Below are 27,765 nucleotides of genomic sequence, written 5' to 3'. Positions count from 1 at the left end.
GGTCACAAAAGCAGAGAGGAAAACTGATCCGGGTCAAATAACAAGAACAATATCAATTCAAAGAAGTCGAGCACAGAACGCTGTAATCCTATACACAAAAGACCCACCAGACTTCACGCTGTTTGAGTATGAAGAACTATACACACTTCTGCAAAGGCAAAAACAGTTTATTTTACTGTTTGCTTTTCGTGGACACCCACATCTTACAGCTCAACTCTCTCAATCAGACAATGGGCTACTACTGGACTTATAGCGGTGGAATTAAATAACTAACATGTCTTTTTTAGATAATGCGATCGAAAGGCATCTTTTATTTTTTAATACAATTCTTTTTCAGGAAGGAAATGTTTTTAAACTTTCTCCTCCTTAGTTGTTCAATTTCAAGCCAAGACACATATGGAAAAATGTACTGAAGAGTGAGAAATTATGATTTCTACACATATGTAATAAGAGGCTATGATATCTTAACGATCTGACCCATGGGGGCTAATTCATCACCCTGCTTACCCTCTCCTGATGCATTTTTAGATCTGGGTTCTGGTTCGACAGTGCAGTAGTCTGCAAGAACTGTTGATATAAATGTTTCAAAATATACATAGAGTGGGCTTTGGCAACGCCCAAGGGAGCTTTTGGCTCTTTGATGTACCGCTTATGGGGTGCTTGCATTGAACTGGATGAGGCACTATCTTGCTTTTCAAAAGTACACTGAATTATCACACAGTATTTTCTTATTCTCATACATGCCCAGTATGCGCTGTATACTTTATTTACTGTACAAAGGTAATAGGCCTAGCTTTAATGTGATAATGCATGGAAACAGCAATGTGAAAAAGCAGTTTGCTTACATTAGTACTTTAAATCCAGACATATTGGCTTCACGAATGCTTGTTCCAACTTGAATAGATCCCGGGAGATATTAAAGCAGTATTTAAAAGAGAAACATAAGTGCCACCCTCTGCAAGCTACCATTGCTTGTGTGACTCTTCTGTCAGGGAAGAGTAGATACGTTCTGCATGTTATGCCATTTCCCAGCTGGTGTCACTTCTGTTCGTGTACATTGGATGGATGGAGCTTTTGACTGACAAAAAGGTCTGAAATGTACGATTTGAGCATTTGCACAGACAATTGGTTGGATGTAGGTATAGTCTGGGTCTCTTACAGAACATCCTTTATATACTAAGGCTGTACTTTTGGGGAGCATCCTAATATATCCAGCATGCTCCTGGCTTGCTAATGCACACTGGTCTGAAACCAGTTAAACAGGCACTTTAACAAAACTCAAATATAGCACTCACATTCATATAGTAGCATTGGAAAGGATTCTCTTATTAAAGTGCTACATTTATCATAATTCTACTATACAACAGCACACCTTCCGAAAATGTACATCTTTTTTGACACTCCATGAGGTACGTTATATTTTTTCGAGAAGAATAGAAGCAAAAATAACTCTACTGTTACCTCTTCTTGCTCCTACAATAAAGAAACCAAGAACAGATTATACACCCAGTCGTCCAGAATATTCTTTTTTACCCAGTACAAAAATCCAGTCATCATCAGAATAGAGATCCTCTATTCTTAGTCAGCAAGGTCCCCAAAAGCTTTCTCTCATCCCTAGTTAGTTTTGCTTTAGCCAATATTCACTGTTTGTGCTTCAGGTATGATTCTGGCTCTCCAAATGTTTTTGAAGGCATATCTGAAACTAATTTCTCTACAGCTGTTTCATGGTCTTAGATCTTCCCTTCTCTCCAGATCTCTCCCTAAAAGTCTCCACTTCTACAGAAGGCCTCCATCGAACAGACATTGATTGCTATCTTTATACTGATTTCACACTTACTATGTCTCTCACAATATTGGGATGTGAAGTAATTAGCCACGAGCTACATTAATTTAGTGCCGTCTTAACGCATGAATATGCTGGGCAGTTGCCCGGGGTCCCCACGAGCAAAGAGGCCCCATACAGACCAGAATTTAACACTAATTTTCGGTTAAACGTTTTTATTCCTGTGAGTGGTTGTGTAGGCAGGGTCCAGTGCACTCCTTTGCTCGGGGCCTATAAAGCTGTTAAGAAGGCCCTGCACTCATTTGCGGAGTTTGTCAGTCTGTTGAACTCACATAAAACAGGTTTATGCAGGAGTCGGAAAACAACTGACCTACTCATAATCAGGGCTGTAATGTTATGTTGTGTCAAGCCATGTTGGTGGCCTATATTATGTACACTGCAAACACATTTCTGTCTAGCTGCACACTGCGGCGTAAAGGTTTGAGGTTACCATCTGACCTTCACACAGCTGCTTCGATATTTCGGAGGAGGATAAGTTTAAGGGCTAAACTTACATACTGTACTTCCAGGTGGAACATAGTAATATATGGGGAGAGAAAGAGCATAACAAGCTAGTAGTTACTAGTTAAACTCACAAAACCAGGGCTAGCAGAGAATTATTGCTTTGGTTTGGGAGTATTAGAGTAACTGTGCCATTGTATATCAGGGCAAGGGGTTAGTCAAAGCATGATTTGCTGTGGGCCACAAAAAAGACCTAGAACCCACTAACGAAGACCAGTTGCAGATTTGAATTTATTAGGTGAAATATTATTCCAAATCTGTAGGCTATGTCCTTCTATGAAAGAACCACTTTGGAACTTATTGAAAAAGGTAAGATATTTGCGTGGAGTGAGGAGCACAGGGCTTAATTTGAGTAGGCAATGAAACACATTTTAAGAGCAACAATTTCAACACCTTTTTGAGTAAAGAAACAAACAATACTCAACGCTGAAGCAAGTGACTAGAGCTTTGGTGCTATGCTAGCACAGAAATGTAAAGATGGGGAGGAACTACTACACTTGCATCTCGTACACTCAATGAGACAAAAAGAAGATAAGCAGTCATAGAGAGGAAGACTCTGCCCAGTGGCTGGGCACCAATAACTGTGGGGTCACCTGTTCCTCCTGAGAATTTACCACTAGTCCCTACTTAAGAGTCCTGTAACCAAGCAGTGTTTACAAAGCTACGTCCAGATTATCTTGCCTGCCTTCTCAGGACTGGCAGTACTGCATGAAGTGTTTGTTTGGGTGGAGAAACCAGTGGGCAGATGGCCTGTTTTTGCAAGCCTGGAAACACTGGATGGAGCACTTGGCTCAATTTCCAAGGAAGTATCGAAGAAAAGAACCTGTGGTAGATCAAATGTGTTTCAATGACATTCATACAACGCAAAAGAGATCAAAGAAATTCCTTGGGATCACCAGTGACAAGAACCTTAACATGCAAACACATGTAAATGCATCTGCATGCAGTGCAATTCTCCATCCCAACCTCTCGAAGAAGGTCAAACCTTTCATCCTGTCTCTAGACAAAGACCACAGTTCAATAACTAGTAATATCCAGACTGGATTACTGAAGAGCAAAATTAACTGGTTTATCAAAATGCAGTTTGGCTGATTTGGAACGTGGTTCATTAGTAGGTGCAGGTAGGTACCTACAGCTAGTAATAAAACCACAATCACACGTAAGGTCCAGTCAAGTCTCAATTAATTAATTCTTGCTCAACTCTTGGTAGCTTGGCTCACGAGCAGTCAGGCTTAACTTAGGACACAGGTGTATAAAGCATTTAATATCACCAAAACAGTAAATAAGTAAGACACAAAGCACAATAAAAATCCAACACCAATTTACAAAAATAGGAAATATTTTTATCTTATCTCAGAGTCAGAACACCAGCATCCAGCAGTCCAAATGGGGGCACAAAGTGAGGAGACACAGCAAAAAGCCTTGTTTTCTCACAGGCTACTATCAAAGTGACCTTTAATGCCAGCATGAGAGTGGTAACAGGAACAGGGCGTTTAGACCATATCACATCTTCCCCACAATCTCTCTGATGGCTCCATGTAGAAGCTAGGGTCCACTTTAAGCTAGTATGCATGACACCTTAAGCCCTACTCCTTGATATGCCTAGATACTTCACAAAAAAATCTCATGATCTCAGGAGGCAGCAGTTCCTTGCAAAGTACTGATTCACTATTGCTCAAACCCCCAAGATTCAGAAAAAAGAAAAACAATGCACGCACTTTCGCCAGATCCACTCCGAGAATATGGAACTCTCTCCCACTTGAGATTCGGGACAACCCATTGATAAGCGCCTTGAAAAAAAGAAGTCAAGAGGATCCTACAGACCAGACATCTAACTTAATGCTCAATAGTGGGCTGGACTTGGAGACTACCGCACACACAGTGTAGTTCACACAGCTGTGGAACCATAACATAGCAACAGGAAGATGTTTCTTGTGCAATGAACTTTTCTTCTGGTGCAGTGTGTTAGTTACCACAGAATACTATGTGATGTGTAATATGTTGTATTAACTCAACGTTTATTTTCAGGTGCTCGATGTCTATTTTTATGAGGTATACACATTATGTAACAGGTTCTTCCAGTCTTGTATCTGTAAAGTGCCTGGATACCTACAGGTCACGTTCGCACTTTCTAAAACTCTCAAAATAAGAAAAATAGGTGGACAACATAGAGAAGTAAAGAGACTGCATTGCAACCCAATTGGAAAATTAAGGAACAGTGCCTGTGCAAAATGATACACTCTTGAGAGGTAACAAATTAGTAGCCTGTACTACCACCAAGAATACATTTTTGACCATGGTGCCAGCAAGAAACATAAGCAAAGCTCAAACCAAAAGGAGTGTCTAGGAAAATCATTGCTGCCTGGAATGAGTCTGACAAGGAAAACACATAGTGAATAGATGCTTGGCCTGTGGGGAAAAGGAAAAAGTGACTAGTAACTTGCATTGCACCAGTGACCCCAATGATCATTCCAGAAGATGTATGAGTTTGAACTTTAAAGGAGCAGAGTTTGCTTTACCACAGAAAAAGTATGCTATAGTCATAGAAGACTGTAGGAGCAAACAGTTTACAGTTAATTTATTTCTGAGATCTCAACGCCTACCATCCTCACATTTCAGAGTAAAGTTTTTTTTAAAGAGCGGGCTTCCCTCATGAACTGCTAACTGATAATCAAACTGAATTTGTTTTCAGTGAATTGAGGTATTTCTTGGAGAACACCGGCATCAAAATCAGAGGTCTGTGTCCTACCTTCATCAGAGCAATGGTTTAACAGTAAGAATGACTATGTTCAGATGATGGTAAGTTACAAATTGGATGCAGACATAGCAATACAAAACATGTAAATTGCTGACTGGTGCTCCATCGGTGACACCACAGTGTTCTCGCTGTACCAGTTCATTGAGCTGTGATGTGGGTCAGAGGGGGTGCAAGCCAGGTAACAAGTTGAATCTGTGGAGGACTGTGGAGCAGATTAATTAATAACCTGCTGGTGCAGGGATCAGCACTTTGCCACCGGTTCTTATCAAGTAAGGAGGAATCAACAGTGGAGCGAAGTACAAACCATAGGTAATTTATTAAGCATTCAGAATGGGTCTCCATCCAACGAGCACCATGGAGTTACTCAAGGAAAGGAGCACACTTGAACAATGGCTACATTGGTTTTTATAGGGAAGATCACAAACAAGGAATGCCCAGAGGTAAATAGCACTTTGGAAAGAACACACAAATGAGCTAAGGCAAGAATCTGACAGCCTCGGTGTTTTGTGCAATTTCTACGTTTTAAGGCTGAACAACAAAATGTGCTAGACTTTACTTAAAGATTAACTATTGCCTGAAAACCTTCGAGCAAGCTGACTCTGCATGTTTACGCAGCCTACAATGTCTCAACTTTAGCTTTGTGACCTAATGTTTATGCAGGTAGCGTCAGGGACAGAATCAGGCTGGGAACAGATCAAAGGTGAGCATGAATGAAGCACAGCTAAATTAAGAAAATAAGAGATTCAGATTTTAAGGTTTCACAGTCCTTCCTTTTCAGCTGTGCTGAATCCATAAGGAAGTTACATATATCAATTTTCATTATTTCATCAATTTCAAGTTGCACCATCATTTCTCTACTTAATTCATGAACATTAATTGGGGAAGGCTTGATACTGTTACAGGTAGCTATATAAGCTGTACATGTCACAGGGGCATGCTGAATGCAGCAACAGCAAGTGAGAAAGATGGCTCCTATAATCACTATTCCCTTTAATTATGTCCAGCCCCAAGCAGAAACAATACCTCAAAACCATTCTGACCAAATCCATGTTCCTTTTTCCTGGTGTAATTCTGCAGTTATTTGATTAAGCTTTTGTGTGGCTCAATTAACATTGAGGGCGTTTTATGTATTTGACAGTGTGAATCATTAAGAGAGACGGTGAAGTGATAATGTTCAGATGCGGTAGAAGTAGGGGGCACTAGGCTATGAACAGGGTAATATGTTTTAAGCCTCAAAAATAGACCCAAAGAAAAATCCCAATACTAACAATAGAAAACATACAAATATCCCTATTTTTCTCTTTCTAATCCAAAACTGTCGGCTTTTAGCGAGGGCATTCGGGGCAAGTACTTTTATTACAATAGGTCAAAAACACCTTCCTAAAGGGCCTTAATGACCGACAACTCTACCTATTTCAACGTATTCTATATACAAATACCTATTTCAGAAGAACACCTAACACTATTCCCTATACTGATCTTTTATATCCAACCTGTATGTTTCTTAACCTTCCTTCCTCTTACTGTAGTATTTGTTGTTTGATTGCCAAGGTAACAAAGAGTAGCGTAACGATCAGCCAGAAACAGAGCAATGTAGTCTCAATTTTCCCGAAATTTCCCCACTACACTATTAAGTCCCAAGTGTCTTTTGCTTCAAAGCCTCACTGGCAAGCTTATGTACTGGTCCGGATGTTGGTGGTCTTGACCACCGGCATGGGTTGCCATCTCTCCAGAGATAGTTTCTTCAATCAAAGTCTATAGTTCTTTTCTGCCCTTGGCCACACTTTGTATCAGGGCTGAACAATGTCAGGATGTTCAAACAGAATCTGTTCATCTGGATCAGGCATGATGGCAGCAAGTTATTATTCCAATGTCACCACTTCACCATGTTTTAAAAGATCAGCATCTCCAAAAGGCACTTGCTGAGAGATCTGATCATATTCAGGTATTCCTCTTGTTATCCACTGATCATATGGAAAAGGGAGTGGCGCTTACTTTCTCCACATCACTGGCATGGAGCTGGTGTCTGTGCCCTGTGTGCTTAACAGCAGTCTGGGTAGTGAAGAGAACTTGCACTGGCCTCTGAAACTGTTGGGTAAAGACACCGTCTCTAGGCCTCAGCTTGTGACCTGGACCTTTAAGACTGGGAGAGAGACTGGCCTTCACCTGTGAATGGATCAAATGCAGATCTTTAGTCAACACAGTAATCAACAAGAATGGTAAATTCAATGTCAGATTGTCCTTGATCTTGGTACACCCTATACATTTGCTGACCTCCCCATAACCACCTCAACTGGTTGCAAGACCTTCAAAGGGCAGATCTGGGGGTGCAAAATATCCTGTTGAAACGGGGTACCTTTTCCTGTGCTATAAGTTTGGCACATCATGCACTTCTTGACATAGAACTCTGCCACTCTGGGGATCAGATTATTGAACCATACATGATCTAACATGGCCACTATTCCTTTAGCACTGATATGGGCTGAACGGAGGGCCATGGTAACAATAACATTCACATAATAATTTGGAAGCATTCATCTTTGCTTTCCTGACAGATCTATCCAACATCCTGTTGCATCCTGGCACCTATATTTTTTACATTGTTCCTTCTGTTCCTCCGAAGCTTCTTCCTGTACTTCCTTAATAAAATCTAGAGTTTGATTAAACATAGTCACTTCTGGTGTCCATCTTACTGCCTCTACAATATACATTAAACTATACTCTAAATAGGCTGATCGTTAAGCTGTTTCATTGGAAAAAGTATTTCCCTGTATTACCTCATCTATAATTTTCTTGTGGACAAAATATTTAACAATAGCAGCTCTATTTGGTAACATCAAGGTATCCAGTATCTTTACTGTTCATTCCCCATACTGTATCTTATCACCAAGCAAAATAAAATAAAACCTCTTTTTTTCTTTTGTCTTTTCAAAGTCATCCGAATGAGGGGGCATCTCCAAAGGTATATATATTGATATTTACAGTCAAATCTTTACTTAATTCACAAGCTCTAGTCAAAGCTGTCAGCTTCACAGATTGCGTTGACATTTGTTGTATTTTACATAACTCAACCACAGATTTCAAGGGAGTAATTATATAAGCAGCAGTACTAGAGCCATCAGGTAGTTTGTAACATGCACCATCCACGGACAGTTCCCCTGGTGGATCAGATATAGGGCTATCTGTCAGGTCTACCCATCCCTTAGTCTCCTTCTCAGTAATAAAATATGCAATCATCATCTTGTTGGGACTCCACGAGGGGTAGTACAGTGGGTGGATTCATGTTACAGCATTTCAGAGTGATGTTTTGGAGCAAAAAGTATCAACTCATACCCTGTTAATATTGCACTGGTCAGGTGCTGGGTCTGAATAATTTTTTAGAAATCCACTAAATGTGGTACTATAACTGTTCAAATTGTGACCTTACATATACATTTCAGATTGCTTTATCGCAGTGTGGTCCAATGTGGAGGAGAAATATGCACATGACCTATTCCTTCTTACATGGGACCGTGCCAAGTTGCAACCATATTTTACATGCAAAAATTTATAATAATCAAGTTTTACCTAAAGCAGGAGCATTACATAAAGCATTTCTAAATTGCAAAAAGACAGCTTCACACTGATTAGTCCAAAGAAAACGGCATGCATACGTGCTTTAATGTTAAGGCAAGCAGGGGGTTTGTAATTTATGAAAAATGTGGTAATAAACGCATAGATATTAGATTGAGTCAGTGGTTTCTGCAAGTTCTGCACCAATTATATCCTATGTTGGTGTATCGTCTCACCCCCCCTTTGACACGAGAGACCTAAATAGGTAATCTTCTGTTGATAATACTGTTATTGAAAAAGAGATACTTTATGTCCCAAGGATACTAAGTGATGCAATAATTTCACTGTAACTTGTTTCAAACTTTCTGCTGTATTGCTGTCTCCAACGAGTAGCTTACCAGTGTACGGTCCAACCTGTATTTTAATAAATAAAACTCAGGCATTCAAAACAACATCTCTTTTATATTTTCACAACTCATAAACTGATGCCTATAGAGAAAATAGGTAACATTTTAAAAATGTGTTTAAAACTATTATTTCAGTTGGAGATGTTTATTACTCACTTTTTATATCTTGGTGCAAGGGGTATAGTAGCTATGGTTTGCATGCACTACACATGCAGCTCTTCAGTTTAAATTGTCAAAGCCTTGCTTTTTTTTCTTCATTACTGCCGAAAATCCTGCCTAATGCACCAATGTGATCACTGCTAATACTCTTGGATGGGGTGCTCATTTTACATTACCAGTAACTTTTGTCACAGAAAATGTTGGAGACCCTTGTACTAACATTCAGTTGTTGTGAAATAGGGCTTTGAACAGGGATGTCAGAAATCCCATGGGTGTATTAACTTTACCTGAGAAACAACAGGATATTGAGGGACTACTATCTTGTTACTTTACTCTCACATCAATCACAAATTGATACACTTTTAACCTGTATTTCATCCCTCCTTTTAAGGACAAGAAGAATAGGGCTATTACATACATTAGAGGACATTTCCTCAAAGCGAGTAAAGAAATCAGGGACGGCCTCTTCCCTGTTTCTGTTTACAAGCAGTAAGGAGTGCCCAATCTATTTTCCTAGCTGGAACCATTGTTTTTATATAAGTAAGTATGTTACCATGGTAGATCCAGAATGAGCTGACTAGGTTTCTGACCAAGTTTCCTATCTCTATCAGCTGCTATAATGGCAGTCCAATCTCCTCCCAAATCAACAGCATGATCCTGTTTCCAGGTAAGTCACCACATATCTGGTGTCAGGATCATACCAATAAAAAAAAATATTGATATCTGCTAAAGTCATGATACAGGATTCAATGGCTGCCTATACATGAGCATAAAACCCCCTAGGATTTTTCCTTATGTCTGGTAAGGAGGCTTTTAAAGAAAGTACATCCATCCTTTTCCAGGGCGTATATATCCAATTGTATAAAAAAATGGGCTCTAGCATTAGGACTATTTGGGTCATCATTATCCTCATTCCCTCTTCCAGGAATGAACTGTGGCGCAGCTTCCCTCATAGGTCTTTATTCAAGGAGAGGAAGAGAGTTCATTAAATTATCCAATTATCATTGCAATAGCATTATTAATTCTATCTACAGGGAAGGCCCCTATCTGACACTGTCTATTAATTGCTCTAACATCATCCGGGCCATTTCGCCCTGTAGTCATCTCCCATTGAACCATAAGTTGATGAGAGAGCTTATTTATAAGACAAATAAGCTCACCTTCAGAAAAATCCTGAATCTGGTTTATCATGTCTTCTACTTCTATATCACTTAACCAATTTAATACCATCAATCTCATCGCATCCTGACGAAACTGAGGTACAGCAGAGCGAAGAACTCGAGGGGTTAGAGCAGATGCAGAAAGTACAGAATCATTAGACATTTGAAGTGCAGTGGCCTGAGGTGGAGGCGCAGAGGCTTGGGATGGGGGTGCAGTGGCTTGGGTTGGGGGTGCAGTGGCCTGAGTTGGAAAGGGTAAAGAGTGTACCAGTACTGGTTGAAAAATAAGGGGCTGAACAACCGCAGGCAAAGGAGGTGGAACCGGGGGTACAAAGGGAAGAACATTCAATGGTGCAGGGGGAAGAGGTGTTAAAGGTACATATGGGGGTGGGGGTTGTTCTATCAACAACCTATCAAAATCTGAATCCACATCTTCTTGGTGGACCTGAACTGCTACAGTTGGTCTAACTATATATTCCTTAGATATTAATAATCTATGCTCACTATCTAAACATTACTTTTTCTCCTGAACTTCCTTATCCATCAATTCCTTATACTTCTGATACTCTGTTTTCCTTTCCTGTTTCCTTTGTACCTCCTCTGCCTTGAGCTGCCGCTCCCTCACTTCTTTTCTCCACATACGCAAACTGTCAAACATAGCTGGCCCAACTTTCTTTAAAAACAATCGTTTCTCTAAATACTCGAGTTTGTGAGGGTCCATGGTTCCCTCTAATGGCCATTGTAACTGGGGATCCCCTTTTGTATATTTGTTCTAAAATGCATTTATACATGATGGAACAAATACCATATTTGATGTACATCTCAAAATTTGGCATACCTTCTGGTGGCGCCGGCGAACTTGCTTCCAAAATGCTCTGCTTATCGCAGCAGCAACAACAAAACTTCCACAGAGTGCTAATCACAGGCATGGTATACAAGATATTTTTTTTAAACTTATAAACAGAGAGAAATAAAAAATATTCTCACATTACCTGTAAGAAAAAATGTTAGCAAAAAACAAATAGCAAGTTCCAAAACAGAGTCTAAGTTTCAAAATACCAAACAGATCCTAGGTTTCAAAATTCCAAACAGATTCCGAATGGAGTACCAATTCCAAACGGATTACCAAACAAATACCAAGTCAAGACGAATATCAAGTCAAGCAAATACCAAACATATCCTAACCAAATGAACAAATAAACCGGTTTAATACAGATTTACCTCATGCGTAGTCTTCGCCTCCCACCTGTCGATCCTCCCTGATCCAAAGAAAATCACCAACCGAAGGCCCCAGTCAAGGCTAGCAGCCGCCAGGAAGATCAGAGTTGGAGAGCAGAAAAATCACCTTGGACCACGAGCAACACTAATCTCATCAGGTGGGGCGCTTCCTCAGCGAAGTTCGTCTTACCAACCTGATCTCCTGCCCTGGTCCGATTGCAAGCGCTTGATGGAGACCCACGTTTGAGCACCAATTTGTGGAGCAGATTAATTAATAACCTGCTGGTGCAGGGATCACCACTTTGCCACGGGTTCTTATCAAGTAAGGAGGAATCAACAGTGGAGCGAAGTACAAACCATAGGTAATTTATTAAGCATTCAGAATGGGTCTCCATCCAACGAGCACCATGGAGTTACTCAAGGAAAGGAGCACACTTGAACAATGGCTACATTGGTTTTTACAGGGAAGATCACAAAAAAGGAACGCCCAGGGGTAAATAGAACTTTGGAAAGAACACACAAATGAGCTAAGGCAAGAATCTGACAGCCTCGGTGTTTTGTGCAATTTCTACGTTTTAAGGCTGAACAACAAAATGTGCTATTCTGAGTAGACTTTACTTAAGGATTAACTATTGCCTGAAAACCTTCGAGCAAACTGACTCTGCATGTTTACGCAGCCTACAATGTCTCAACTTTAAAACTGTTTATGCAGGTAGCGTCAGGGACAGAATCAGGCTGAAAACAGATCAAAGGTGAGTATGAATGAAGCACAGCTAAATTAAGAAAATGAGAGATTCAGATTTTAAGGTTTCACAGGTCAACCAACAAATACTATAAGTTTGACAACAGCACTGGGAGCACCAAAAAGTATACAAGTATGACAAGCAAACAAAACTTGGAGAAAGCGAATGAAAAAAATCTCAACCATCGTAAATAAAGTGGGGGCATTGTGACAGTAAAGCTGCAAGGGGCATTCTGGCTAAATGAGTAAAGACCACCAATGAGAATGGTGAAATGTCAGAGAGTTGGGCCAATGCTGCTAATTGGAATAATTCCAATGTTGCTCTCTTTAATAAGAAAGGGCAGGGGAGTGATTGGAAGAGCTCAGTGAAGAAGGACAAAGCTACGGTGTTCATGGTCACAGACATCATCTTGAGGGAGAAAGCCCACACATCCTCTAGCACTGTGAGACAAGAATCTCAGTCAAGCAAGAAGCGTATTAGTTGTTGTGCAAGAGAATAAGTCATTGACTGCCAAAGCCCACAGCAGTATTGTAGCCAATTGGAGAAATTTTCTGGCATTAGTTGTCTTTCTCTTTATTGCTATACCTCACACTGGTCTAAACTCTTTTAAAATTATTCGTGGTAGGGATCCAACCGCTAAACAATTTGAGTTGGATTTAACGCTGTCACTCTGCTTGCAAAGAGATAAAGGTATTGGTCTTCCACTAGAGTCAAGAATAACACCAAACGCACTTGAGAGATGTACATGCAGTATTTGGATCAAAAACATGGTGCTAAGAATGTGAGGTTGGAAATTGGAAAGTGGGTCAGGGTTAAAAATTCTAACGAAGTATGCAAGGGTCAAAGCACGTTTTCTGATCTGGTACAAGTGACGGAAAGCTACACTAAAGCAGAGTGACTGTAAAGTTTGGCATTTCAGTCTGTTATCTTACTTTGTAAGTGGAAACTCTTGAATGGATGATAGTGTGAGTATGTGGGAAAACAAGAAAGATGCATCCTCTTACAGTGAAACAGTTGGGGAATTTACAGAAGGTGTGGATGTCCGTGAGATGAGTTCTAGCAGTATTCAAGTAGAACACTCTGTGGCTAGCAAATAAGACAAAGGTGGTTGTGGTCGATCCACGAAGGATGGAATAAAAACCAATCAAGTGATGGAATAATCTGGATCAGAACAGGTTTCCAATTTTGGACATTCTCTAAGGTGCACTGTGAGATTTAAAGATGATGTTGTAGGATAAAGCTTCTTAGGTTGTTCTATAGGTTTCCCTTATATTACTATAGACACTTTTTGGAGTTTAATTTACGTTTTTATTGTTTTGTTGTTATGTAAAATTTACTCTGTTGCTGTGTATAAGTAAGGAGGATGTGTGATATTGCTCAGCTCCAGAAATAGCATGGGAACTCTAGAACGAAAGATTGAGAGCAATATTAGGATTTTATTGTCTGCAGTAGGCAGATCTGTTTTGAGTGTATCTAAGTGCTTCGCAAACGTTTTAGAATCATGACTCAATTTTAAGAACCAGTCCTAGGATGCTTGTTTCCAATCCAGGGAGGACCTGGCTTGGCAGTTCGGGCTGGACTGTTCCCTTGAGACACAGGGTCAAGACTGATTTGCATATGGCTGGGTTCAAACTGGAATGGCATGGTGAGCAAAAAAACGATGGATTTAGGCCCATATCTCTGTACTGGTATGAATGTATGACATTGTTCTGCATTCTGTCCATCAATTGTTGTTTTTGCATTTGTCACCCCGAGTGGGACGGGCATGCTCAGACGTGAGTCCCGTGCTCTCCATGCCATTGTAATCAAGCTATCCTGGCTGAAGAGGGGTGAAACCCCGTAACCGGTCCTAGGATGCTAGTTTCTGGTCTAGGGAGGACCTGGCTTGGCAGTTTGGGCTGGACTGTTCCCATGAGGCACAGGGTCAAGACTGATTTGCATATGGCTGGGTTCAAACTGGAATGGCATGGTGAGCAAAAAAAACGATGGATTTAGGCCCAGATCTCTGTACTGGGGTGAATGTATGACATTGTTCTGCATTCTGTCCATCATTTGTTGTTTTTTCAATTTTAAGAACGACAAGACTTTCAAGAATCACCTTGCTTTAATGGACATAAGGTGGCGATTTCTTATGTAATTATTTTGTAATACTGTTTTTTTGCATTTATTATTCAAGAAAGAATGATGCTATCTGCAATAATGACCCCTACTGGCTGAGCACTGGGTAGCTATCTGCATGGTCCAGGGAGTTGTGCTATGGTATGATCATGCACAGACTGGTAGAACATAATCAGATTATTGAACTCCAGGGACTTCCTTTGGCTTGTGTTAGTCAACAAACTACGGATATAGTTTTCTTCTGACCCCTGTTTGCGCAGTTCAAATCAAGCTCTTTCAAGAGATGATACACAGGTTTTTCCAGACTTCACAAATGTGCAGCTTCTGCTTTTCTGTTGTTTTTGAGGACCAATAGCCTTGGTCTGAGTTTGGGACTGCATCCTACAGTGCCTTGGTCTTGTTGGCTGCATACACCTCTCTTCAGGGCTAGAAAGGGACTAGGCTACACAGACAATTTAATGTAATTGCCTGAAGAAAGCTGTAAGGCCAGTAGGGCTGAGTCAGTCACATTTAAAGCTACTGTTTGATTTGTAACTCAATCCTTCCCAGTTCAACTGGTCAAAATACTTTATTTACAAACTAAATTCACTATGACACCAGCTGATAGCGCGCACTCATGTTCCCAGTGATGTGCGCGTTCCTGGCATTGTCCTATTCAAACCATGTTACAGCAGATTAACTGCTGACGTATTTCCACATCTTCACTTCTTCTACATGAACATTGCCGGATAAAATGGGGCGATGTGAAGTGGTGGAAATATGTCAGTGTTTCATCTGCTGTAACATTGTTTAAAATCATAGTACAATGCCAAGAACACACACATCACTGGTAAGCACCAACCAAAGATTGCCTTGCGACTCACCAGTGGTTTGAAACCCACAGGTTGGGAAATGCTTGTGTAGCTGTTTTGGTGTTGCCTCTGAATAAACTTATGTTATTCACCAGAAGAACCATACGTTCATCCTTACAAAGATGTTCTCCTTTTACATTGTGCAACGTGTCATCTCTTCTTTGAAGCGTTCGAGAATCTAAGGGAAAGTCAGCCCTGCCAAGTACCACGCATCCGTGGTCAGACTAAGAGATTGTAATGCTGGTGTTCGCATTACCACATTAAAATGCATTTGTAATGCATATATAGGTATCTGGCACATTTTGGGGTCACCAGGTGCTCCAAAAAACAGCCTCATGTGTAGCACTTAATCTCTTCACTGTTGCCCTGCCATGGCATTCAGCCTGCCGGCGGGCCTGGAGGGCTCGTTGTTATGATGGACATGGTATACAAGAGATACACTGTACATATCCCGTGTGTAAAAACAGATGTTGTTCTCTCGCTCAGCTTTTCCCGGCCACTCTGAGACACATGTGCATCTGCGAGAACATGAGGATTGGCTCGCATGAATTCAGAGACCACACAAGATGAAACAGAGCGCTGCGGTTGGTGTGAAGGGCAGACAAGTCAGAAGCTCCGTCTGGGATTTGAATTTGTCTACTGTGACACGTAAGGGAATCCTTTTCACATGTCTGATTTTAATGATATTTACTGGATTCGTTTGCAGGATCTACAAGCAGGACTACAACACAGGTGAGCTACCTACACACACTGTAATAACTTACGCGCGTCACCTGTAACTGAGGCATCACTACAGTGGGCACTTGACTTCTAAGAACGACACATCTGGAGAGGTGAGAAAGAAGAGTTATTAAACAGGTAACAGCTCCTCGTACACAGACTAGGCGCTTTAGTGTCAGAGTAGACGAGGCTAGAGCGCTGATTTGTTGTCCGGAATTGCAACTTTTTAAGATCTTTATTTTTATGGTAGTATACTGGCATTTTATCTCCACTGCCCCTAAATTGTAGTCGTCTAATCTTGTACATTTGTATGTAAAGGGGTGTATGCATATACAGAGATTAGTGTGCATTTTAGACACAAACGTTACGGATGGACAGAGATGAATTGATATTCCACACTGTGTGCACATGTGGATCAGAGGTCGTATTTCAGACAGTGTGTGTGTGTATATTTCAGGGTTTCGTGCGGTATGTGCAGATGTACTTCTCTGAAAATCTGTTTTTGTGCACTTGTTCAATGGGGCACACAACACCGTAACGAGTCCTCTGTCCCCTCCTGTTCAGCACATTTAGGGTTGTTCACTTTGGGTATTCTACTGGGTGCGCCTCCCCCTAGATAGGGGAGGGGGGGCACCTGGGGTTCAAATTATCTGTACTGTGCAGCAAGCATATTCAAGCACAGCTCTTGTGTTCGTAGGTTAGAGTGGGACACTGGGGTTTTTATTAGGGGGTACCAAAAAGTAGACTATGTAGAAAGCATGGAGTGCATCCGTCTCTGCAGGGGTGTTTAGGATCACACATGGGCACATCAGAATGATTACATTGGCCCCCACCGACAGAATAAAAGTGAGTGAGAGTGACCTATCAGCATAGAAAAAAGAGGACTCTGAATAACACGGGCCACATAAATCCAAAAATGCTGCCGAGGATTATATCTGCTGATCACCCCGAAGGAAGGAATCTTCTTTGTTACCTCAATTGGTTAATGCAGTCACTGCAGAGATGTTGTGTTTAAGCAGAGAAAAACAGAATTGAGTTGTTGTGGTTTGTATATTGGAATACAAGGGCATGACATGGTCTGGTTTCAGGTTCCATTGTATCAATTTGTCTGGTTCCACTGTGAGCATTCGATTTATTATGGTTGCATCAGTGAAGACAGATGAACCTGTGTCCTGTATGGTCAGAGCTTGAATAAAGAAGCTGAATTCAGATCGCTACGCTTCTGTATATACTTTTGCAGTATGGAACCTTCCACGCCAATTTGGCTAAGAGCTGGAGATTGAACAGTTTCTACGACACTTGGACTACATTTTGGTACCTCATTGGTACTGTCATTCAGATGCAAACTTTTGTGCCAGCAAGTACAGTGTAACTATAGTTCCTGTTTTATTGCCTGCGGATACGGAGATTGGCAAGGAAATCACTGTGTTACAATCATTGGCCAGAGGGGTGCAGAGCATTTTACAACCCTAGAATTCAGTTGGAAACTTCGCCAGGCAGCGAGGAGCGGGTTCCAACATTTGAAGCCTCTGGGTGCGCGAGTACATCATTCTGCTGTAGGTGCCATCATCGTTTGCACACACTCAGGGTTGGCCATCTTTCGCTAGAAAGCGCGGTGCTTGCCACACCTCATTTACACGTTGTGACGCTCATCGCGCATCAGGTCACGCTGCGTGACCGTGGGTGGCTACTTTGGTTCTTTACATGAGAAACAAGCATTTGCAATGCAATAGGTCTCGCTTTTGTGAAAGTCAGAGCTATTGGTGCTGTAAATGACAACGTTTTTTAGTAAATTTTTTGGTTTCTAAGCATTTTACCTTGCTGTTCCGTAACATGATTCAAAGTTACAAGAGCAACCCTTATGTCCCTGCGAACCGGGTAAGTACACTGTACTACAAAACAATGTTCACAAGGAACTAATTTGAAAATAATCATCTATCGCATACAACATCAATAGTTGTGTTTGAATTAATCTCTCATAGAACTAACATGAAGTCAATACTAAACACAGTAAGCCTACACAGAACCTTTCATAATTTACCAAGCCTCAACCGAGGTCTTTTATTTAACACAGATTTTTAGATCACATATAAAAACATATTATATATACATTACTCCTCTCTTTCTTACATTCGCAGTGCAAAGTGAACCCCAGTGAAGAAAACCATAACCTCACAAACATGAATAAACAAAAAATAATGAAGGTGCAAAAGGTTATTGGAAAAATTAACAAGGACAGTTTGTAAATAATATATGATAATTCAGTCAAAGCTGTCTCTTATTTCGTTTGTCGACGGCGTTTCGACCCACTTCTAAATACCGGGTCTCATCAGGACTGTAAATATGGGGACTGGTGGAGGGAAGAAAAAAGAGGGCGAGTATAACTATATTGGAATCAAGATACTAATATATACAGTTAAAAACTTTAAAGGTATTGTGAATTGTTACTTTATGGCTTACCAGTTTTTAGCATACATTAGTCCATCTCGGATCCAGTATGCAAAAGAATGAGCAAAATAAAGTTTTGTGTCCAAACCTGTAGGTAAGGAACATATATGTATTTTAATTCATGGTGTAAATTCAATTGTGACGTTAATCATCGAATCACCACGGTGTGGAATATTTAAATGTACTTACTTTGACTTTTTTAATATAATTTTTTATATTATTTTTCATCCACGGATAATGGTCAAATGGTAGACCGAATATATGGCGAGACACGCTTCCCTACAAATAAGGAATAGGGGTTGTTAATTGTATTTCATGAATATTCAATCATGGGGGTCCTAAAGTAACACCACGGTGTCGTGAATTCCTTTAAAACCACTTACTTGGGCTTTATATTAATATTCCTCCATGATTCAGAGGTGCCCCAACTATTCAGGGAGATACGACCTGTTCTTATCTCGACTTTTCTGTAATGTATCGAAAGAGTTAATCAATACATGACTCACCACAGAGTCTCCACGCTGAAGCAGCGACTGCCATTACTTACATGTCCAATTATCTGCAGAGAAGGAAACGTAGTCCGTAGTCAGGAAGGGCAGTAAACATTTGGCCCTAAACTCAGTGCGCGATTAATCCGTGTCGTGCCAGTAGCGGAATGAATCTCGCTGGCTCCCAGACCCGGAAGTGAGCGAGAACTTTATCTATCAATCCCGGCCGGAGAAAGGAGAGCAATAACAGCGGCCATCTTGTAGTGGCTAACGGTGTTCCACTACTCAAAAAATGAAATGATGAAATCGCATATGCTTAAATGATAAAATCCTAATCATGAAAATGCACAAATATTGTACCTAAAAGCGACATATCAGGTAACTTTTTTCATTTACGAAACGTCCTGGTCTATGTCTTAAGGGACCGATTTTGGTGAAGAAAATCGTGGCCATTTTGGATTGGGAAAAACGAAAAGGGGAGAAACTTCCCAGTTATCTAGTTAACAATACAAAACAGTGAGAAAGATGTGTTACATATGGCATTTACATGGATACATGCTAAAATACAATAATTACTGATGCAGGACCAATTCCACATGCAGGGTCGAATCAGTTTGTGATACAATTCCCATTAATGTCATAATACAATCATAGTTTATCAATTCACATCATTATCCCATTGTAACAGCCATGTTTGCATATACGACAATTTCAACACACAAAAAATCGATTTTTCTATTTTTTGAAAACATTTTCCTATCAATTCACATCTCGCTAGTATGACATTTGCTGAGATCAAGACATGTACTCCTACCTAGTTTGGTCTAGATGTTATACAGAGATTTACTCATTGACTGAACCCTGTCAAATATTCAGTGTAGACTAATGAATTTTCGCCACTCCTCAAGATTATTTAGACCTTTTTTGATAGACCCACACTTGTCTATCCATTTACATTCCAAAGTCTGGAGAATCAGGGACATGTCACCACCTCTGCGTGGAAGTGTAGCTTTCTCCACCACCTGCCAAGTTAGATCATTGGCTGTGTGGTCCTTTTCAATAAAGTGATCGACCAAAGGGGCATTCAACACTTTGCACCGGATTCGGCTCCTATGTTGGCCGATCCGCGCTTTTACTGGTTGCATAGTTTGTCCTATATAAATTAGATCACACGGACACCAAATGCAGTAAATGACATTAGAGGTTGAGCAATTTGTTAGATCATGCAGTTTGGTCTTGATGTCGCCATGTTCAAAGAATTTTGTCTCTCTTGTGAGGCTACAGGCCACGCAGTTCCCGCATTTATAATGCCCTGTCACCGCTGGTAATGACCAAAGTTCTTGTATGCTCCTTTCGTTTTTAAACACACTCGTGTCTGAGTGAACCAGGTGATCTCTGATATTTTTTCCTTTTTTAAAAGAAAATAGGGGCATTTCTTTGCAGCAATCTAAAGTGTTCAGGGTGGACCAATGTTTTTTGATTATCCGTTGTATCTGTGTGCTCCAAGGGCAGAAGGTGGTGACACACACAACTTTTTTTATTGGTTCTCTCACCGTTTTCTCCAATAAAACCTCCCTAGGACTAAACCAGGCCCTCTTCATTGAGGTTTTAACCAATCTCTTGGGATATCCTCTTTCACGTAACCTAGAACTCAAAAGGTTGGCTTCTGTGAAGAAATCCTGTTTCTCTGTGCAATTTCGTCTCAACCTCAGAAATTGGCCATACGGTAGGCCATCTCTGAGGGACCTAGGATGGAAACTGTTATATTGCAATAGTGTGTTCCTGTCCGTCGGTTTTCGATACAGTGTAACATTTAGGTGGTCACCTCGACATCTGATTTTAAGGTCTAAGAAAGGTACCATTTCTTTATTTTTGTAATAGGTGAAAGTGAGTGCAGACTGGCAGGTGTGTAAGTATGTTATGAATTTATCCAGATCTTCAGTGTCTACCCATACGAAGAAGATATCATCTATATATCTTTTCCAGCACTTGATGTTAGTATGGAAGGGATTGTTGGTATTGATGATATACTTTTCTTCTAGGTCTCCAACGTAAAGATTTGCCAAATTTGGGGCAAAAATTGCACCCATTGATGTACCCGAACATTGCTGGTAGTAGTCAGAATTGAACCTAAAATAATTTTTGGTCAGGGCAATGTTTAACAGATCGATGATAAATTCTGTGGGGACCTCCAACGGTGCTGGTCTTTTATCCAAAATTTGTTTAATTACCTCAATACTGTCTTGTTGGGGAATATTTGTGTACAATGAATTAATATCCATTGTAACCAAGGTCTCTATATCTGGATTGTACTCCATATTTTCAATCAAATTGATCATATGGGTACTATCTCTAACATAGGTAGGTAAATCAGGAACGAATTCTTTGATAAAGCTATCGATATAATGAGTGTTAGACCTGGCACCTTGGCGTGAGTTTCCCTTCCACTTTTTGATGGTGTGCCTCGACTGTTTTGCTGGTGTTGTCCGCTCAGGGCACTGCGCCACGGCTAATCCGTGCCGCAGTGCAAGTGCTCCCTAAGTAAAGTGTACCTGTAATTGATGTCCATGATTGGTTTATTGGATTCACTGTCAGTCCCCAGTAAAGTGCACCAGGGGTGCCAGGGCTTGTGAATGCCAATGCTGCTGGTGGGCTTGCAGCGCTGGTTGCGCCACCCACGGAAGCGGCCTTGTAAAGTGTGTCTAGGGTCTGCCACCGCAGACCCTGTGCGCGGTCCGGGACCGTCGCGCTGACTGCGCAAGTGCCCCCACTTGCCAGTCCCTAAACCTTCCCTTACCTACATATTAGCCACCCCTCTGGTAGGCCCGAGGGCAGGGTGCATTGTAGGCATAAGGTAGGACATACCCTGATGTGTGTGGCATGTCTTAGTAGTGAATTACAGCCCTTGTCGTTTTTCACTATTGAAGGCTACCTGCTCTCCATAGGCCAGAATGGGCTGCTGGGATCCCGCCAACGCTGTGACCCCAGTGGACTCAGAGAGCATGGTAGAGTGTCAAGTTTGGTATGCCTGAACTCAGAATAATAAAATACTTCTTGTAGTCAAGTTTATTTTAATATCCTGGGTTTGTAAATACTACTTTTAGAAAGTTAGTATTTACTGACCTGACCATCTCAGTCCGCCTCTGCTGTGTGTATGTGTTCTGCCTGGCAACAGTAAGGAGCAGGGTGGGGGAATCCCCAGAGACAGGTTGGCTGCCAGGTGGTGGGTAGAGAGATTACACCTGGATGGGTGGGAGGAGTACACCTTGACTCTTGAATAGACCTGTGCTCTGCCACCACAAAGCCGGCGCCACCCCCTGTGGGGCGGCTGATGTCTCTGCCCTGCTGCTGAAAGGAAAGAGCAGAGTCACAATAACAAAGTGCTCCAGAACTGGACTGAGCCAGGCCTAGGCCCCCTGGCGCTAAAGAACAAAAGAATTGGTGTATAAAAGTAGGAGCCTGGCTCCTAAGAAATCAGAATCCTGTTTACCACAAAGAACCTCTGCCCGACTAGAAGGAGAAGGAGACGCTGGAGGAGCTGGCCTGCTGCCTGCCTTGCTGAGAAAGGAGAGGAAGAGACTTACTGAAAAGACTTTGCTACTTTGTGCTTGAACATTCTCCAAGGGCTTGATCTGAGCTTGCCCCCTGAACTGAACCCCAGGAACAGTGGGTTCTCTGTGCTTCTTGCTCATCCTCCAATTCGAGCCGTGTGGGCATCCCGCTGGAAAAGAGACTGCGCCCCTCATCGCCCCTCCTAGGGCCGTGACACTCAGAAGCTCGCCTGCCTCCAACCCGTGAGAGCCCCGCTCCGTCCCGAGCCGCTCTCTGTCCCCGGGCCAGGCCGCCTGCATCCCTGTCACCGCCTGCTACTGGAGCGCGCTGAACGCGCTATCACCCCTCCTGCCGGAAGCCGTCCGACGACTGTGATCCCCGCCGGGTCATCCAGCTGCACTGACTGTGCCCTGTGACCCCGCTTCGCTATCCTCGGACATCTCAGGCCGCGCCGCCTCCGCTGTGGAGACCCTCCTGCACCGCCGTGCTAAAGGGTCGCTGGCCGCGCCTGCCTACGGGCCCACACCTGCTGATTGAGGACCCAAGAACACTTCCCAAGCTGAGAGTCGCACCGACCTGTGCCGACTCTCCACATCACGAAAGAAGTTCCAGTATCGGGCTCGGGGCCCGCAACGCCTTATTTCCCCGTTCGCAGGAACCGATCTCTGTGAGTACTGGAACTACAAGTAAAGAGGCTACGAACTATCCATTTGGAAACCTACAAACCCAGAACATTTGCCTACTGCATAACCTGGTGGCCTAGCGAAAACGTTATTGGTCTTGTGATAAGCCTGTTGAGATATATATACCTTATTTTTACATAAAGAATCGTATTTTTATATATATCCAAGTCTGGTGTCCGTTTCTGGGGGGATTAATGTATTTACTGTGTGTACAATTGTGAGTGCTTAACCAACAACGCCTGAGGAATCGCCTTGGCTGCTCACGCCACGCACCTAGAGGGTGAGCAAGGGTCATTCGCGAGGGGTTATCCTGCGCCCTGACGTGGGGGAGAGGGTTCCTGCTTGACACAAGGGCAACCTTGCGCCAACCAGAGATCCCCGACTCTAACAATTGGTGGCAGCGGTGGGATTTCGGATTTGCACTTGTAATTTGCATACAGTGAATTATTAATCGCCAGATAGTGAGAGCAGACCAAATAACGCAGCCACAGGTTTGTAATTGTTGAACTTTGTTGAGACATCTGCCATTACTGCAACCATGCCTGGCTCGCACTCCGCTGGAAGAGCACTCTCTGTGATTTCTGGAATAGATGAGGTGGATTGGGAGAGACTGGAAGGCTACACGATGGAGCAATTGAAGGGCTACAGTGTACAATTCAGAGTCCCCCATGCTGGATGCAAGAGGAAGACCCAGTACACCAAGGCGTTGAGAGCCTGGAAGGAGTCACGAGACCTACGGAATGCGGGGGACATCGTTCCACCCGACAACCTTGAGGAACCCAGCAGAGTCCGGTCGCCAGAGGAGCTGGCAGACAGGGCAGCAGACAGGGCGCATGCAATGGAGATGGCAAAGTTGGCAGGACAAATGGAAATGGAAAAGCAGAAGTTGGCCCTGGAGGCACAACAACGCCAAATGGATCATGATATCAGATTGAAGGAGTTGGAGCTGAAGGCGAAAAGTTTGGACACCGCTCCTTCTGGTGGCAGCACTCCACCGGCGCAGGTAGAGTCCAAGGTGTACATCCCCAAAGATGTAGTTAAGGAGTATTTCAGAAAGGATGACATAGGGCAGTGGTTTAGGGCCTACGAGGTGGCCATGTCCTCACACCGGGTCCCTGAGAAAGACTGGGGAGCGGGGTTGTGGGGAAGGTTCCTTGCTGAAGGGCGTGACACACTGTTAGATTTACCCTTAGAAGTCCAGACCTCATACCCCCATATGAAGGAAGCTTTAATGAGCAGGTATGGGTTAACTCCTGAGCTATATCGACAGAGGTTCAGGGAGACCAAGAAGATCCCTGAGAGTACGTATGTGGAATATGTGACCTTTTTCTGCAGAGCGCTGGATGGTTGGGTGAAGGGTAGCAAAGTGAATGATTATCAAGGGCTGCTTGATTTAATTGCATGGGAGCACTTGTCCAGTCAATGTTTTCCTGAGCTACGCCAGCACCTGATAGATAGCAAGCTGTCCAACCCGAGGAAGCTTGCTGAGGAGGCGGACCGCTGGCTCAGCACCAGGGTCCACCAGGGTCAAGGGGGAGACTCCGCCAAAGGTGGGCAGGGTCCCCAGCAGAAGAGTGGGGGGGACAAGGGTAAACAGAAGGGGTTCCAAAAAGGCCCCCAAAGTAATTCCCAAGGGAACCAGCAGAAGGGTTCTCAGCCTCCCCCAACCCCGCAGCAGAACGGGGCCCCGACAGGTAGACCTGTTCCAAAGGGGCCCTTCAATTGTTATAAGTGTGGCGATCCGGGTCACATTGCCTCTGATCCTAAGTGTCGCCTGTTTGGTAAGACCGCGCCCACTGGTGCTCCACCCCGGCAAGTAGCTAGTGTTAACTTTGGGGAGGAAGTAGCAGTCCAGGAGGGTGGGGGTCCCGGGCAGATGACCCTAGTCTCGCTAGGAGACAGTGAGATGGTCCCTGTAACCTACCTGCCCTCTAACACTAAGAAATATGGGCAGGTGGTGACCATCAATGGAAAGAAGGTTGAGGCTCTTAGAGATACAGGAGCCAGCGTGACCTCGGTGAGGCAACACCTGGTGTCTCAAGAGCAGATTGTACCCAATGCCTACTGTAGGGTTGTCAATGCTGACAACGTAGAGAGTCGTTGTCCAATGGCTCAAGTTCCCTTTGAGTGGGGGGAGGTCTCTGGTACTCTACAAGTCGCTGTGAGAACTGACATGCCTGTAGATTGTCTGCTAGGGAACGACCTGGAGAGTTCCCCTTGGGAAAAGGTGGAGAAGACCACGCATCTGAGGATGGTGGGTCTACCCGACTGGGCGTGCGTGACCACCCGGTCCATGGCAGCCAGTAGGGGTGTTGAGAGGGTCCTGGAGCCTGAGGGAGAGGTCCAGGAACCGGCCTTAGGGAGAAGGCGCAGGAGGCGCGGGAAACCGGCCCCCGAAGTTCCCACGGCCCAGGAGGAAGTAGACCCTGAGGGGGATGCTCTGGAGCCTACCGGGGAACAGATTGCCGAACTGGGAGACTTGCCTGAGCTGACCCATTGGCAGCAAGAAGGAGGTCCCTCCAGGGAGGAATTCTGCAGGGAGCAGAAAGAATGCCCTTCTCTCGTAGGTATGCGGCAACAGGCTGCAGACCAGGCCAATGGTGTTCAGGCCAAAACACACTACGTGTACTGGGAGAGTGACCTCCTGTATTCCGAGCCTAAGGCTGCTGAACCTGGGTCAGCCCGTGTGCTGGTGGTACCCCAGAAGTTCAGAACCTTCCTACTGGGGCTGGCTCATGATGTGCCTTTAGCAGGACATTTGGGGATGGACAAGACCTATGACAGGCTTGTCACCCACTTTTACTGGCCCCAAATGCACAAGAATTCAGATTCCTACTGCAGAACCTGTCAGACTTGCCAGGCAAGTGGTAAGAGCGGAGGGAAGCATAAGGCTCCTCTGCAACCTTTCCCTGTGGTCGGTACGCCATTCCAACGAGTGGGTATTGACATTGTGGGGCCTCTGGACCCCAAGACAGCCCTGGGCAACAGGTTCATCCTGGTCTTGGTGGACCATGCCACCCGGTACCCTGAAGCCATCCCTCTGAGGACAGTGACGGCCCCCGTGGTGGGACGGGCACTGATGGGAATTTTCTCCCGAGTGGGATTCCCTCTAGAGGTGGTGAGCGACAGGGGGACCAATTTCATATCCACATATATGAAATCCCTGTGGAAGGAGTGTGGGGTAACTTACAAGTTCACCACTCCTTACCATCCCCAAGGAAATGGGTTGGTTGAGAGATTCAACCGAACCCTCAAAGGCATGATCATGGGCCTGGACGGTCCAATGAGGCGTAAGTGGGACGTCCTCTTGCCATGCCTGCTCTTCGCTTACCGAGAGGTGCCGCAGAAGTCTCTAGGGTTCAGCCCCTTTGAGCTTCTGTATGGTCACCCGGTAAGAGGACCTCTGAGTTTGGTAAAGGAAGGCTGGGAGCAATCTCCCAGGAAACCTCCCCAGAATGTATATAGTTACATGCTGGCCTTCCGAAACCAGACTCGGCGTTTCAGGCAACTTGCTGAGGCAAATCTGGAAGCCAGCCAGGAGGAGATGAAGCGGTGGTACGACCGGAATGCCACTCTGGTAGAGCTTCAACCTGGACAAAAGGTGTGGGTCTTGGCCCCAGTGGAGCCGTGTGCACTTCAGGATAAGTGGACAGGTCCATTTGAGGTTGTGGAGCGCAAAAGTCCTATCACCTACTTGGTGGACATGCAGACTCCCAGGAACCCTTTGAGGGTCCTACATGTTAACCGCCTTAAGCCCCACTTAGAGAGGACCGAAGTGGGCATGCTGCTGGCCACTGGTGATGGAATGGAAGAGGAGACCGAGCCTCTTCCTGACCTCTTAGTGGCCTCTGAGAAAGATGGGTCAGTGGATGGAGTTAACCTCTCACCCACCCTGACGCCCGAACAACAGGAAGACTGCCGCCACTTGCTGGGACAATTTTCCGACCGATTCTCCCTGGTTCCTGGTGTCACAGATTGGTGCGTCCATGATGTGGACACAGGAGACAGCTTACCTGTGAAGCACAAGGCTTACAGGGTAACTGACAGGGTCAGAGCTTGCATTAAGGAGGAGGTCTCCAAAATGCTTGCGCTAGGGGTGGTTGAGTCCTCCAGCAGTCCTTGGTCCAGCCCCGTGGTCGTGGTCCCAAAGGCTGCTGCGCCGGGAGCCACACCTGAACTCCGGTTCTGTGTGGACTACAGAGGACTCAATTCAGTCACGAAGACTGACGCGCACCCCATCCCCAGAGCTGATGAGCTCATTGATCGGCTGGGGGCTGCCCGGTTCCTCAGTACGTTTGATTTAACGTCTGGGTACTGGCAGATCGCCTTGACCGATGGGGCCAAAGAGAGGTCAGCATTCTCTACACCAGATGGGCACTTCCAGTTCCGAGTCATGCCATTTGGGATGAAGAATGCCCCTGCCACCTTTCAGAGGTTGGTCAACCAGGTACTGGTTGGGCTGGATGCGTTCAGTGCCGCCTACCTGGATGACATCGCAGTGTTCAGTGCCACCTGGCCTGAACACCTGCGCCACCTCTGGGAAGTGTTGATGGCGCTGCGCCGA

General features: G+C 43.8%; 1 long non-coding RNA gene across 1 annotated transcript in view; it reads right to left on the bottom strand.

Moving 5' to 3' along the window:
• Positions 1–3,589: 3,589 nt before the first annotated feature.
• LOC146799081 (uncharacterized) overlaps positions 3,590–27,765 on the bottom strand; it is a 75,686-nt gene continuing 51,510 nt past the window's right edge. Inside the window, exon 2 of the long non-coding RNA XR_014968843.1 lies at positions 3,590–7,268. This is a non-coding gene — a long non-coding RNA (uncharacterized LOC146799081). The remainder of the gene's footprint in view (positions 7,269–27,765) is intronic.

Source organism: Triturus cristatus, chromosome 9 (assembly GCF_964204655.1).
Source record: "Triturus cristatus chromosome 9, aTriCri1.1, whole genome shotgun sequence".
NCBI lineage: Eukaryota > Metazoa > Chordata > Amphibia > Caudata > Salamandridae > Triturus > Triturus cristatus.
The sequence above is the reverse complement of the archived record's forward strand: the minus strand, read 5'-3'. Positions and strand labels throughout refer to the sequence as shown.